Source organism: Macrotis lagotis, chromosome 1, assembly GCF_037893015.1.
Source record: "Macrotis lagotis isolate mMagLag1 chromosome 1, bilby.v1.9.chrom.fasta, whole genome shotgun sequence".
In the NCBI taxonomy this organism is placed as follows: Eukaryota; Metazoa; Chordata; class Mammalia; order Peramelemorphia; family Peramelidae; genus Macrotis; species Macrotis lagotis.
Genome location: NC_133658.1, coordinates 789,813,911 through 789,826,855, shown reverse-complemented (window position 1 = coordinate 789,826,855; position 12,945 = coordinate 789,813,911). Strand labels below are relative to the sequence as shown.

The window sequence follows — 12,945 nt, the reverse complement described above, 5'->3', positions numbered from 1 at the left end:
CTACTATCTGATGCTTCCTCCTAAAAGGGAAATGGGAATAGTATGAATAAAACTGGAAAGGTTGGAACTAAATTGTGATAGGCCTTGAATGACAGAATGAGAAATTTGTACTTAATATGGTAGGGAACAATGGTCCACTAAATACTTCTGAGTAAATGAAATTAGTGCTGCAAAAAGAAGTAGAAATGGAATTAAAGATCAGAGTACTGCATGGAAAGACCAATTAAGAGGCTACCACAATAGTCTTGATGAGAAAAAGACATGGTTGTTAAAAAAAAAAAGCTTGCAATAAGATTTGAAAGGAGATATAAGAGATGCTCGCAGATCATATTTATAATCAAAATCGATAAGGATGCAGTTACCTTTACAATCAACTGGTGTGATAGGGCAGAGAGTGGTGTAATTCTTTTTAAAAACCAAGTCAGAAGAAATGGTAGGAGGGAAAAGATAACCAACTTCATTTTGGATTTGCTGAGTGTGGATTGTTAGTGGGTTAACTGGACTGGACTTGATTAGATCAAAGATCTGTGATAAAAGGGTCATCAACAAAGATGTCTCATCTTCCATTATGAATTTCAGGATTATAGAATTTTATGATATAAGACAAAGTAGGATTTTATGCTACAAGGCAAAGGTGTCAAACTCATTGCCCATGCAGCTTCTGCAACAAAGTGGGGAAGGAACCAAATTAAAATATAATTGGGAAATGTACAAGAAAATAAAAATTCAATACAACATAAATAATGCTTACTTGTGATCTTCTAAGTCACAAGAAGGGGGGGGGGGGATCGATTTATATTTAAATTTGAAGCCACTCCCCAAAGGGACCTAAGAAACATATTAGAGTTAGTTAGAATTCTGCTAGTCTCTCATGTTATAAATGAGAAAAATGAAATTCACAATGAAATGAAATATCACATAGGTAACTAACAGAACAAGTATTCAAATCCAAGGCTCTTGATTACAAATTCAGGACTCTCTCCACTGCAATTGCATTAAGTATCTCCTTCATCCATGAAGATTACAAATAATCCATTACTTTTTTTCCCCCATCTTCCTGCTTCAGGCATTTTTGTTGATTGCCCCACATTCCTAGAATTCTCTCCCTCATCTCTGTCTCTTAACCATCCTTGGCATCCTTCAAGTTCCAGTTAAAATCTCACTTTGCACAAGATGTCTTTCCTAAACCCCTTATGATAATGCCCCATCTCTGCTAATTACTTCCAATTCATCCTGTTCTAGATGTGCATTTTCTCTCCCCTCTTAAGTCACAAATTTCTTGAAGGCAGGGGATGCTTCCCACCCTTCCTTGTATTCCCAGAGCTAAACACAATACTTGATATCTAGTGGGTGCTTAATAAATGTTTGTTGACTGATTGTGATTCTTATTAACATTTCCCATAGATCCTCCATCATGTACCAGAGACTTTAAAAAAATTTGAGTATGATGACTCTCTGGATCTTTTCTTAGTATGTGACCTTAATTAAAAATGATTATATCAGTCACTGATGCAGTACTACAACCATGTGCTTTGATTTTCTCAAATAAAAATTTTCATTTTATTTTCTGATTATTCATCTATTTACATGACTCCTAGGTGATGAATGGTAGTGAAATCACATTTATACTTAAAGAAATCTACATATCTATAAGATGTATCTATATATAATTATTATAGAAAGAAGTAGAGAATGAGTAAAATAAATATTTGTATATCATTGTGAACTACACAAGTCTTTAAAAATCAACAATTTTCTTTTATCTTTTATCATTTAAACACTAATAATGTAACACCACATAAATTTGAGTCATATAGTTATTGTTTAAGTCATAAGTAAATTGATTATTAATAATTACCTAGCTGTGTATAGTATAACATACTGTTAATGGGTTATAACTAATTAAGTAGTCATATATAGAGAATATTCCAAAAGAATTAGTGTGTTTTTAAAGTATTAACATTATTTAAACTTTATATTAAATATTTTGTTGTTATAGATTAAAATTATATTAAGAATTATGGTATTCTCTATATATGTGATTTAGCTATGCCTCAAATTATATTATAGCCCTTAGGAGCCATGTGGATAATAATAATAATAATAATAATAACAACAACAACAACAATGGCTAACATTTATATTAGTGTCTACTATGTAGTAGCCACTATGCTAAGCACTTTACAAATATTATATCATTTGATTTATAATAACCATGATATATAATAGCCATGTTATTATTATCCACATTTTATAGATGAGAAAACTGAGGCAAACAAATTAAGTGACTTGCCTAGGGTCACACAATTTACTAAGAATCCTTGGATCATATTTGAACTCGTCTATCAGTCTCCAGGCCTCTAATACCCTCCTCCATCTCTAGACATATATACATCTAAACTAGCTTATATGTTGCAATTTTAATAGTTCTTGAAAACAAACTATAAACAATGACTTTCTACATGGCTAAATATATTCATAATTTAGCATAATATAATACAGCACCTAGCTGATTTACTGAACACCCAGAAATAGGGAACAGTTGCTTTTGACAGACCAGTTAAAAAATAAAAGCACTCATGGCTCTTGAATAATTGAGGCTATTTTTATTTGACCTTGCCAAAATAGGTTTTAGTGACCGACATGATCTAGCATTGTTCTGCGGTCATTTGTATGAGGTGTCAGCTGTGTTCACTGTGTTGGGTACTTTCTTGGCTTTGTTGCTTATATAAAAGGTTTCATTCATTTGCTTATTAAAACTGCTGTATATAAAACGGCTCCTTTTAGAGATTTCTCTGGCTTGCATTCAGATCTATTAGCAAGACTCCTTTCAGCTGATGAAAAGTAATAGTCAATATCAGATTGTAAGTAACAGTCATTCAAAAGAAAATTGAATTAGTCTTGGCAACTCTGGTTATATGAGAAAATTTTCCAGTTTTCCTGTGAGTCATAGCTGTTCATTAAATTATGACAAAACTTTCCTCAAGAAACCATCCAAGTATCAGGAAATACACACACAATTTCACATGCTTTTAAAAACAATTAATAACCAATAATTACTCAGTTTAAATATTAATTAGTCACAAAACCTACTGAGCACAATTTACAAGGTCTTGATTGGTCTTCTCCAGTATTTCCTTATTTAATAAGCAATTTTAATAAATACAGTCAAAGTTAAATCCCTGTTTCCCTGTCATCTATTAGTCTGACAAATTTAGTCAACATTTATTGAACACCCACTTTAGGCTAGAGTGTCATATCAGATGTTTACAAAAGAAATGGAAGATTCAGTTACAGCTGTTGGAAAGTCTAGAACCTAAATTTAAATGTGATATTTTTAAGTATCACATATCAACATGTAAAAATCATTATAGCACAAACTGAGCATCTGAATGGAAAGGAATGGGAGGGAAAAAGGAGTAAAGAAGAAAAAGATGTTGGTTTAGATTAAAGGAAGTCAAAGAATTTTTTTTTGTTTTTGCAAGGCAATGGGGTTATGTGACTTGCCCAAGGTCACACAGCTAGGTAATTATTAAGTATCTGAGGCAGGATTTGAATTCAGTTCCTCCTGAGTCCAGGACCAGTGCTCTATCCCCTGTACCACCTAGCAATCCCTTGTTCAAGGAATTTTACAAAGCACATGAAGGAATTCATTTGGCAAGGAGAAAAGGAAGAAGTTAAGCGGATGGGAAGAAGAAAAAAGGAACAATGAATATCTAAAACTAAATAGCAGGTGTGAATATTTTCTTGTGGAGAAGATTCATCCTTAGAAGAAATTCTGCTTGCTTTGTCTTGAGAAATGATGAGGTGGCTCCAAAGATACCAAAGACAGAGAGATTTCATCAAATAACAGTAAGAAGAAAAGCCTAGTGATGGGGGTTATTGTTTGGTCATTTTTCAGGTGTCTCTAACTATTTTATGAAGTGATTTGGAACTTTTTTGGCAAAGATACTGGAGTATCTTCTGCAGTTTATTTCTGCAGCTAAGGAATTGAAGACAAACAGAAAGGGTCACAGAGTTACGAAGGGTCTGAAGATGAGTTTGATTCCAAGCCCAATTCTCTATCCACCATGCCACCTAGTTGTCCATTGATGGGGTTTAATGATGCATTACTGATGGTAATAAGGCAGCTAAATGTCATCAAAGCATTAACAGTAGAAAGAACTGCTGTTTTCCTGGAGCATGCACTTGGATATGATGGATAGTCTCCCAAGTTTTGTCAAGCCTGATGACCATTGACAATTTCTGTCAATCTAAGGAAAATCATACTGCTAGAAGGAAACCAGAAAGCTTGCTAGAACTTATGAAATCCTGGGCAACAAACAAACAAACAAAAAAACAAAACTTAGGAGAAAAAAGATTCCATCAATACTGTCAATTAATACTGTCATTCAGTTAATTCTTTCTCTACACTTTAATGTAGCTTTTCTGGGTCTTGGAAAAGAGAGGTAGCTTTAGGAAGTATTGCACTGACTAAGATCCTTTCTGAGCACAGTAAGATATTCCCAACTAATGTTTAGGAAATTGATTTTTAACCCTTCTTTAAATTTCATCTTATTAAATTCAGACCATTGTTCTAATATGCCAAAGATCCTTTTAAACCCTTACCTTGTCATTTAATGTACGGGTTATACCTTTCAACTTTCGTTGTATGGAAATAACAAATTTCCTTTTTTTATGGCTTTACCAAAATTATTGATTAAAAAAATAAAAAGCCCGAGAAAAAGAAAAGATGCTTGGAACACTTGATCAGAGACCTACTTAAAAGTTGATCTCAATTTAACAACTATTTTTTTCTGTCTGAAGAATCTTTTGTGAATCAACTAAATGGCACCATTCTTTGCTTCTCTCCACCTTATTCATATAATAGCACAGAGAAACTTTGTCAAATCAAGATAAACAATATCAAATGACATTTTCCTGATAGATAACATTGCAAATACCAGACAATAATTGAGCAAAAAGGGGGAAATAAGCTTAAACCAATAAAGCCCTGTTGGCTTTAGAGAATAATTTTTCCCCTTTTCTAGATGTTCACTAACCCACTTTCAACAGTTTATGACATATAAAGCCACTTCTTTTATTCCCCTAATATTTACCATTTTGCTTAGAAATATAACTGCATCTATAGGCCTTTCAGTAAACCAACAAAAAACCAAAACACAGTAATATTTTATTTGTGTTTTTGTGATCTCAGTTGTTCAGTAAGAGATAGTCATAGTCTGAGTACCAAGATATCTTCCCACAGTAAAAATTTCTATTATATGATGAAGAGCTTTAGAAATTACATCAGTAATATCTTCCAATCAAATAATTTGCTTAATAATCCATGCTTACCAATTAAATGCTCAATTGGACAGCTGCTTGCTCTTCTGTACAAAAGCAATGGTATATGAGAGTACAGCAGGCATCAAACTCTACTGACACTCAGAAAAACTGAAAAGAACCTTTTCAGAGTACTTAATTTTCAAGTTTTTGTGTATCTACTTTAATAGACTTCATTGAAAAACAATTTTTTTGTATTTTCACTTTTTTAAAAACCAAAAATGTGAAAGAAAACGGTGCTTCTTTAGAGATACTAAGTGTCTAGGATAAGCTGTATAGCTATCCAAAAGAACCATTTCAAATATCAGGTAAATCAATTTTTCCCAGAGGGCTTTTTTAAAAAATCACACCCTATATTACTAATTCAATAGGGCGTAAATCTTCTGACAGTTACCCTTTTCATTATTTCATAAACTAATGATAACCCATAATTCAAATACTTCACTCCACATTCAACTCAATGTATTTATTCTTCCAAGAATACAATCAGAATTGCAAATCTATTTATGCAAAATCATAGATGCCCAAAACTTAATACAAATGATTGAACCTCCCTTAAAAGTGGAAGGTTTGAAATTATACTACACTACACTACATTGGGCTTGCATATAGTTGTTTGAATGTTGAGAGGAGGGATTGTTTTTTGCCATTCTTTGCATCTCCACTATTTTGCCCAATAATTTTCACATCATATGCACTTAATAATTTTTTTGATTATGAAATATCCACTCATAGTTCCTGTCCTATGAGATCAAGCAAAACAATCCTAATCCTACCTCCACAAAAGTGTCTTTCTCCTCTCTTCTTCAGGCTAAAAAAACTTAGTTCCTTCAATCTCTGTTAATATAGTATGAACTTGATGCCTTCCAACATTCTGATCAGTGTGAAATTCATACTTTGAACTTATCTACCACTTTAAAGTCATCTCTATTAAACTTTGTATTAATAGATTTCATCCAACAATCTTTCTTGTGGAAAATGTTTTTGGAGACCTAACATCATACAATTTTCTAGCTATCACATTTGGCTTTATGCCATTTGCAATTGTAATAAACATCTATGTTTTCATGAAAATCTCACTTCAAAAATCTTCCATTATTGTGGAACAGTGGAAAGAGATTTGGAATCAGATGATCTGAGTTCAAAATGAACCTCTGTCAAAATCCATGGGGTTTGACTGACTTCTTTAAAATTCAATTGAATTAAGATGACCTTATGGTTGCTTCCAGATCTAAATTTAATCACATGTGGATCTTCACACAGTCTCTTCCCATTCCTGGAATATACTATCCTCACCTCTACCACTGAAAAGTCATAGTTTCCTTCAACGTTAAGTTCAAAAATGACCTCCTAGAAAAAAATTATTTCTAATTCTCCTAGTGATTTTCCCACTTCAAACTATCTTATTTACCTTTGTGCTGTCTCTCTCTTTTGTGGAATATAAGATCCCTGAAGGCAGAAAATTTAAAAATGCTAATTTTTTATTTAGATCCTCAGCATCTAAAAACACAGCTTTTTACATAGCAAGGGCTTAATTAATGCTTTTTTGGATTGTACTTCTCTGATCTGTAAATATAATAACCTTAGTCAAAAAGGAAATAAGGTTAATCTATCACTAGCCTTCTGTCTAGGGCCACTGGTGAAACCATCATAGCTCTTGTGGTTACTACTTCATTTTCTAGACATTTATTAAAGCTCCCTTTAATAATAAAGTCTAGAATTTGACCAAGAATTGAAGGTCACTGATCTACAGTTTCTGAATTCCAATCATTTCCTTTTTTAAAAAAATCAAGGCAATATTTGCCCCTCTCCAGTCCTATGAACCATCTACCATTTTCTTTCTATCTTTCAACATATACTACATCCCTGACAAGAGCTCAGTCATCACATCATTCAGTTAATTCTTTCACTACACTTTAATGTAATTCTTCTGGGTCTGGTACCTAGAAACTATCAAGAGTAGCTACATTCTCTCTTAAAGCATCCTTTTTGCTTGGGTGCCAGCTTCCTAACACCCATTTTTGTTCTCTCGTTTCTAATCCAACAATCACTCTTGGATGAAGAAAAGAAAAAATGAGGGTTGCCTTTCTTCTGTCATCATAATTCCATTCAATCAAAGCAAATGTCCTATCTCTTCTTTGATCTTCTATTTTCTTCAATATGTCAAAAACAGTTTCGGTTGTCCTTATCTTTCTTTGCCAGCCTTAGTTCATTCAAAGCTTTAGCAGATCTCATATAATTCTTGTGGGACTCTGCCAGACATTTATATTCATCCTTCATCATTTGTCCATGGTTGCATATTCTGGACTTGTCTTTTTAAAATCCTAATTTATCATGCATGTTCCTCACGCATCCACATCAGCCTCTTTAGACAATTCCCCTTTTCTCGCCTTAATGGAATTGTTTCTGTGTCTTCAGAATTTAATTATTATAGATAATACATTACTCTTTGGCTGACTACAGAATTTTGTAACATCTGGTCCTGTCTATAATTTCTCTGAAATCTTTCCTATCTCCCCTATGGTAGAAAGGCAGTTAGGATTTTTTAGAGTTGGTCTTGAAGTTAGCAAGATCTGAGTTCAAATTCTGATTTAGACATTTATTAACCATGTGACAATGGGCAAACCATTTGATTTCTCTCAGTTTCCTCATCTGTAAAACAAGAATAATAAATAAAAGCTACTTCATGTGGTTGTTGTGAGGATTAAGTGAGGTAACAGAGACAAAATTTTGCAAACTTTAAAGTTCAACATAAGTGCTGCTACTAATCTTCATGATGATGATGATGATGATGATGATGATGATGATGATGATGGTACATGCCAGAACAATTCCAGCTTCCCACCCTTTTTTTTCATTTTTTTTTTGCAAGGCAAATGGGGTTAAGTGGCTTGCCCAAGGCCACACAGCTAGGCAATTATTAAGTGTCTGAGGTCGGATTTGAACCCAGGTACTCCTGACTCCAGGGCGGGTGCTTTATCCACTAAGCCACCTATCTGCCCCTTTCCCCTTCTTTTCAATTACAAATTTTATTATGGAATTCTCAGCTAAACCTGAAAGTGGAAATGTAAACTGTTGATTTTTATTAAGTTATGAAACTAGAGTAACTTGTTCACACATACAGGAAGTTAGTGAGGTGCAGAACCAAGGCTAGAAGCCAGTACCTTCCTGGTCTTGTCTTACTGTGTTTACAGCTATTTTAAAGTAGATTTACTACACAATTGACATAGTCATTCATTCTGAAATTAATTGGTCAAATGAAATTATTTAAACAAAAATGTTAATTTTGGCACCATATGGGAAAAGATTAATATTATTTTAATTTTTATATTGAAGAAATATATGAAAACATTTTTCAAAATCTTCAGAAATGATATTTGGCTAATTAGTGAGCAAATATTTATTAAGAAACCTACATAACCTAAGATATTTAATGTAATGAAGGTTTTGCTTCAAAATCTGTTTGAGGGGTGGCTAGGTGGCACAGTAGATAGAGCACCAGCCCTGGAGTCAGGAGGACCCGAGTTCAAATATGGCCTCAGACACTTAATTCCTAGTTGTGTGGCCTTGGGCAAGTCACTTAACTCCATTGCCTTACAACCCCTCCCCCCCCAAAAGTGCTTGAATTTCAGAGGATGAATGAAATAGAGTGAAATTTTCCTAAAACCATCTTCCCTTCAACTCTATCATATTGTTATGGAAACGATATTTGAGAGAAGCTGTCTTATATAGCACCCTGCATAGTCCCTGGCTAAGACCCTTTAAAATTAACATCTGTGTTTCATAAAACATGAAATAAGTACATTCAACAAGCAGATTTTGCAGCAGAAATGTGAGGAGTCATAATGCAATCTTTTTTTCACAATGTCATGCTCTTCTGACTAAGAACAGGAAAAGATTGGCATAAGCAAAACATATTTCTACATAAAATAGAGAAGAGAGACACTTTATGACCAGGCTTTTGTTGTTATACAGATTTTTTTTTTTCCTTTTTTCCCTTTCCCCTAAAAGGAAGAAAAAACACTTCCAACATGTGCCTAGGACAGTGCCCAATACATAGTAGACATTTAATAAAGGTATAGCTGATAAGACAAAATAGATGTGTGTAATTACACAACTGTGCAAACCTAATGAAGTGAAAAGTTTAATTACTTTTATCAACAGAATTCCTCAGATCAGATATCTACAGACAGGCTTCTGAACCAAGTTCTAGGATGCAAATGCTATGACTTCAATGCCACAGGCATACTTCCCTTCAGGAACAAGATAAGAAAAATTATATAAATGAAATGTCCTGTACAAACTGTAACAATAGGAAATAGAATAATTTATAAATTTTAATTTGGCTGAAAAGAATTCTCTGATATGCAAGAAATTAATCTCTTACCTTTCCCCGGAAAAAAAAATATACATGTGGATGTCAAACCCTATTTTGTACTTGCTTGGAAGAAATGGTTTGGATCTGACAGCTGTCTAAGCGGCCTAACATCAGGAGAAATAATTTGGAACTGAGGATTCAAATTAAAGAAAAATGTACTCAGCCAGTTAGTTTTGTCAGGTTCTGTTCTGTTCAATTCTTTCCTCTTGTGTTCTGGGAAATATCATTACTTATTGGAGGGGCGATGAAAGGGGGAGGCTCCTTTGCTTCTTGCTTCATTATCTCTTTTGAGAGCAGGTCTAAATCTAACCAGATCACTTCCTTTTTCAGTGAATACCAGTGGCTCCCTATTACCTCTTGGGTCAAATATAAACTCCTCTATTCAGCCTTTAAAGCTTTGCACAGTCTGGACCCTACTTGTCTTTCCAGCTGGATTCTGCATTACTCCCTCAACATGCTCCATAGTCCAACCACAGAGGTTTTTTTTTTTTTTTTTACTATTTTACACACCCTCCACCTCCTGTCTGTGAATTTTTGCACTGACCATGTCTCTCGACAAGCAGATTCTCCTTGCTCTTCCCCTTCTCCCCCCTTAGAATATCCGGCTTCCTTTGAGGCTTAGCTTAAAGAAGCAACTTCTAGGAGGCAATTCCCAGTAATTAGTAGTTAATAAGTGTTATGCTTCCTGTTAATCTCTCACTCCTCTCTCTCTCTCTCTCCCTCCCTCATTTTCTTTAAATGTATACACACACACACACACACAAAAGTATTCATATCTACACATGCATGTATATATAGGCATATCTACATATGTGTATCTGTATATATATATATATATAGTTATATATTTATATATTTATATATTTATATATATTCAACCATCATAATGCAAAAAAAAAAGCAGGTGCTGTTTTCACTTTTTTTTGTACCTCCAGTGATTAATATAGGACTGTCACATAGAATATACTAACCCTTGGTGAATCAGGAATGATTATGACCATCCTGACAAAAATGCCTAAAGGAAACTTGACCAATATTTTCTTCCCAATGTTCACTTTCACAGCAGAAAGTCATTATTAAAATGGATATGTCTGGGATGATCCCGGGATGCAAATTTTTGAATCATGGAGCATATCTTGGGGAAACCCTATTTGAAATATGCTGTGCTGCAAATGGCCACGAAGTGATTTGGAAAAATGCAGTCATTAATGAAAACTTAGGATAAAAAGAAGACTAATACCTCCCTCCCCCCACCAAAAAAACAAAAAAACCAACAAAACCAAAGAGGTAGATCCTAGCAATCTTGTTAGAAGAGAATCACTCCTCAGTGTGACCCAACCTGAGAGACATGGAAACAAACGGCCCCTAACTTAGGGCACCTATGCTGTAACTCAGAAGTCTGATCCCCAAATCTTGGTGACTGTGCTACCCTGATGCTCTAATACTATGTCCAGATGATTGTCTCCAGTAGAATGTGAATTAAGAGAATGTTGACACAATAAGTGTTTTTATCTCTAGTTTGCAAAACAAATGATGGATGATTGACTGACCAAATTACTATTCTGGTCATACAGGATCTAAAATCAGATTTCTGAAAGAATGGGAAGAGTCAACTACATAATAATACATAATAATAATTACTCTGAAACAGAAATAATTTTACAAACAAAAGTGAAATTAGATCTTTTAAGATATAAATGTATTGAAGAAATGGCTCCTTTATATACTTTTTACTCCTTCTTGCTATTAGTTGGAGCTTTGAATGACATGACACACATCATACAGAAATACTTTTCAAGAATTAACTTGAACTGTGACAGTGTTACAGCAAATGCTATTAATTCAGATTTAAGTATTTTCCCTTCTATGTATCTCTATAAAAGCTTTTTTCTTAACTGCTATTTTTATTCATATTTTATAATGTATCCAAGTCAGTTATTGCTTATCCTTTATTTGTGATTGGTCCTTTTTTCAAGCTGTGAGTTTCTTTGAGTGCAGCTCATTCTCTGCCTTTCAATTCTGGATCTAGCTCATTATCCATTTGCAGAATATTTCCAAATATGTGTATTTATGGATAAATCAGTCTACTATCATTTACAAAGTACTTTGTATGTTATAGTCGCTATTGTATCAACCCCATATCACAATATAGATTATAATCATTCTTTAGTCACTTGGTCTTTACTATGTGGATATTCAAATAGAACTCCTTAAAGTGATATGGATCTCACAGAGAAGTCTGCAATTTTTCTTGGCTCACTGCAATCAGTATAACTTCATCCCCAAAACAAGATCATCATAAGTTCAAGATTTATAGTAAATATTTCTTCCATTTGAAGACTCTTCTTGACCTCTGCATCAAAGCAATTAATACTTTTGCCTTGCATAAATTCCCCTACTTTGTGCCTTAGATGATGTTTATAATCAAAGGTTGAAGATGAAAAGAGTTATATCTCTTTTGTTACATCTTTCAGAAAATATTTTATGATATTGACATATGCACAGAAATCACATTTTTGGAAGAGAGTCTTTAAAAGCAATGTTTGATTCTATCAAAATAAATGTTTTTTAAAGAATAAATAATTAATAAATACAATAGATCTAATACACTATACTTTTCTTTCAATTGTATTGAATACCATTTTGAAAGTCTACCTAGTTTTTTTATACCATCATAAAAAGGCATACTTAAAGATAATTATTGATAATTTCTGTTTGTTTTTTTCTAATAATAATAATGTCTGAGGTTTCCCCATCCCTTTTTTCTTCAAAAATAAATCCCTCACTATTTTGAAATTTGGGTTGCGTCATATACAGATGTCTCCTCTGTAAACTTGATTTAGCTACTCTTTCTATACTTATTTTCTTAAGTGGTAATTCCACTTCCTTGGAAGGTACAAATTCACTACAATATTAGACTAAAAATGGGGTGATTTCACTGACCTTGTAGGTGAAGAGTTTATTATGAAAACCTTTACAGATCTTTTCTATTTTTCATTAATTTGTTGTCTTCAGTTTTTCTACTCAAACATACTTGCATTCAAATTAGCTTGCCACATTTCTCTTGATTTAAACTTCCTTAAAATTTGCTTTTCCCTCCCGTGCTTTTCATATTTTTAATGAGGTGACAGGATCATAATTCTCCATCTTTTCTGTTATTTTAAAAATGAGTTTATAGTCTAAAGCACTGTTGTCTCTATCATATCTCTTTATAATTTGTTATATATCAAAACAGTATCCAT

General features: G+C 33.4%; 1 protein-coding gene and 1 long non-coding RNA gene across 6 annotated transcripts in view; one reads left to right on the top strand and one right to left on the bottom strand.

Annotated features, from left to right (window-relative positions):
* The window catches only part of LOC141508258 (uncharacterized), a 132,474-nt gene extending 122,892 nt beyond the window's left edge, over positions 1–9,582 (top strand). Inside the window, exon 7 of the long non-coding RNA XR_012474376.1 lies at positions 9,490–9,582. This is a non-coding gene — a long non-coding RNA (uncharacterized LOC141508258). The remainder of the gene's footprint in view (positions 1–9,489) is intronic.
* NCAM1 (neural cell adhesion molecule 1) overlaps positions 1–12,945 on the bottom strand; it is a 513,914-nt gene that overhangs the window by 363,042 nt on the left and 137,927 nt on the right. The gene's annotated exons all lie outside the window — the stretch shown is intronic.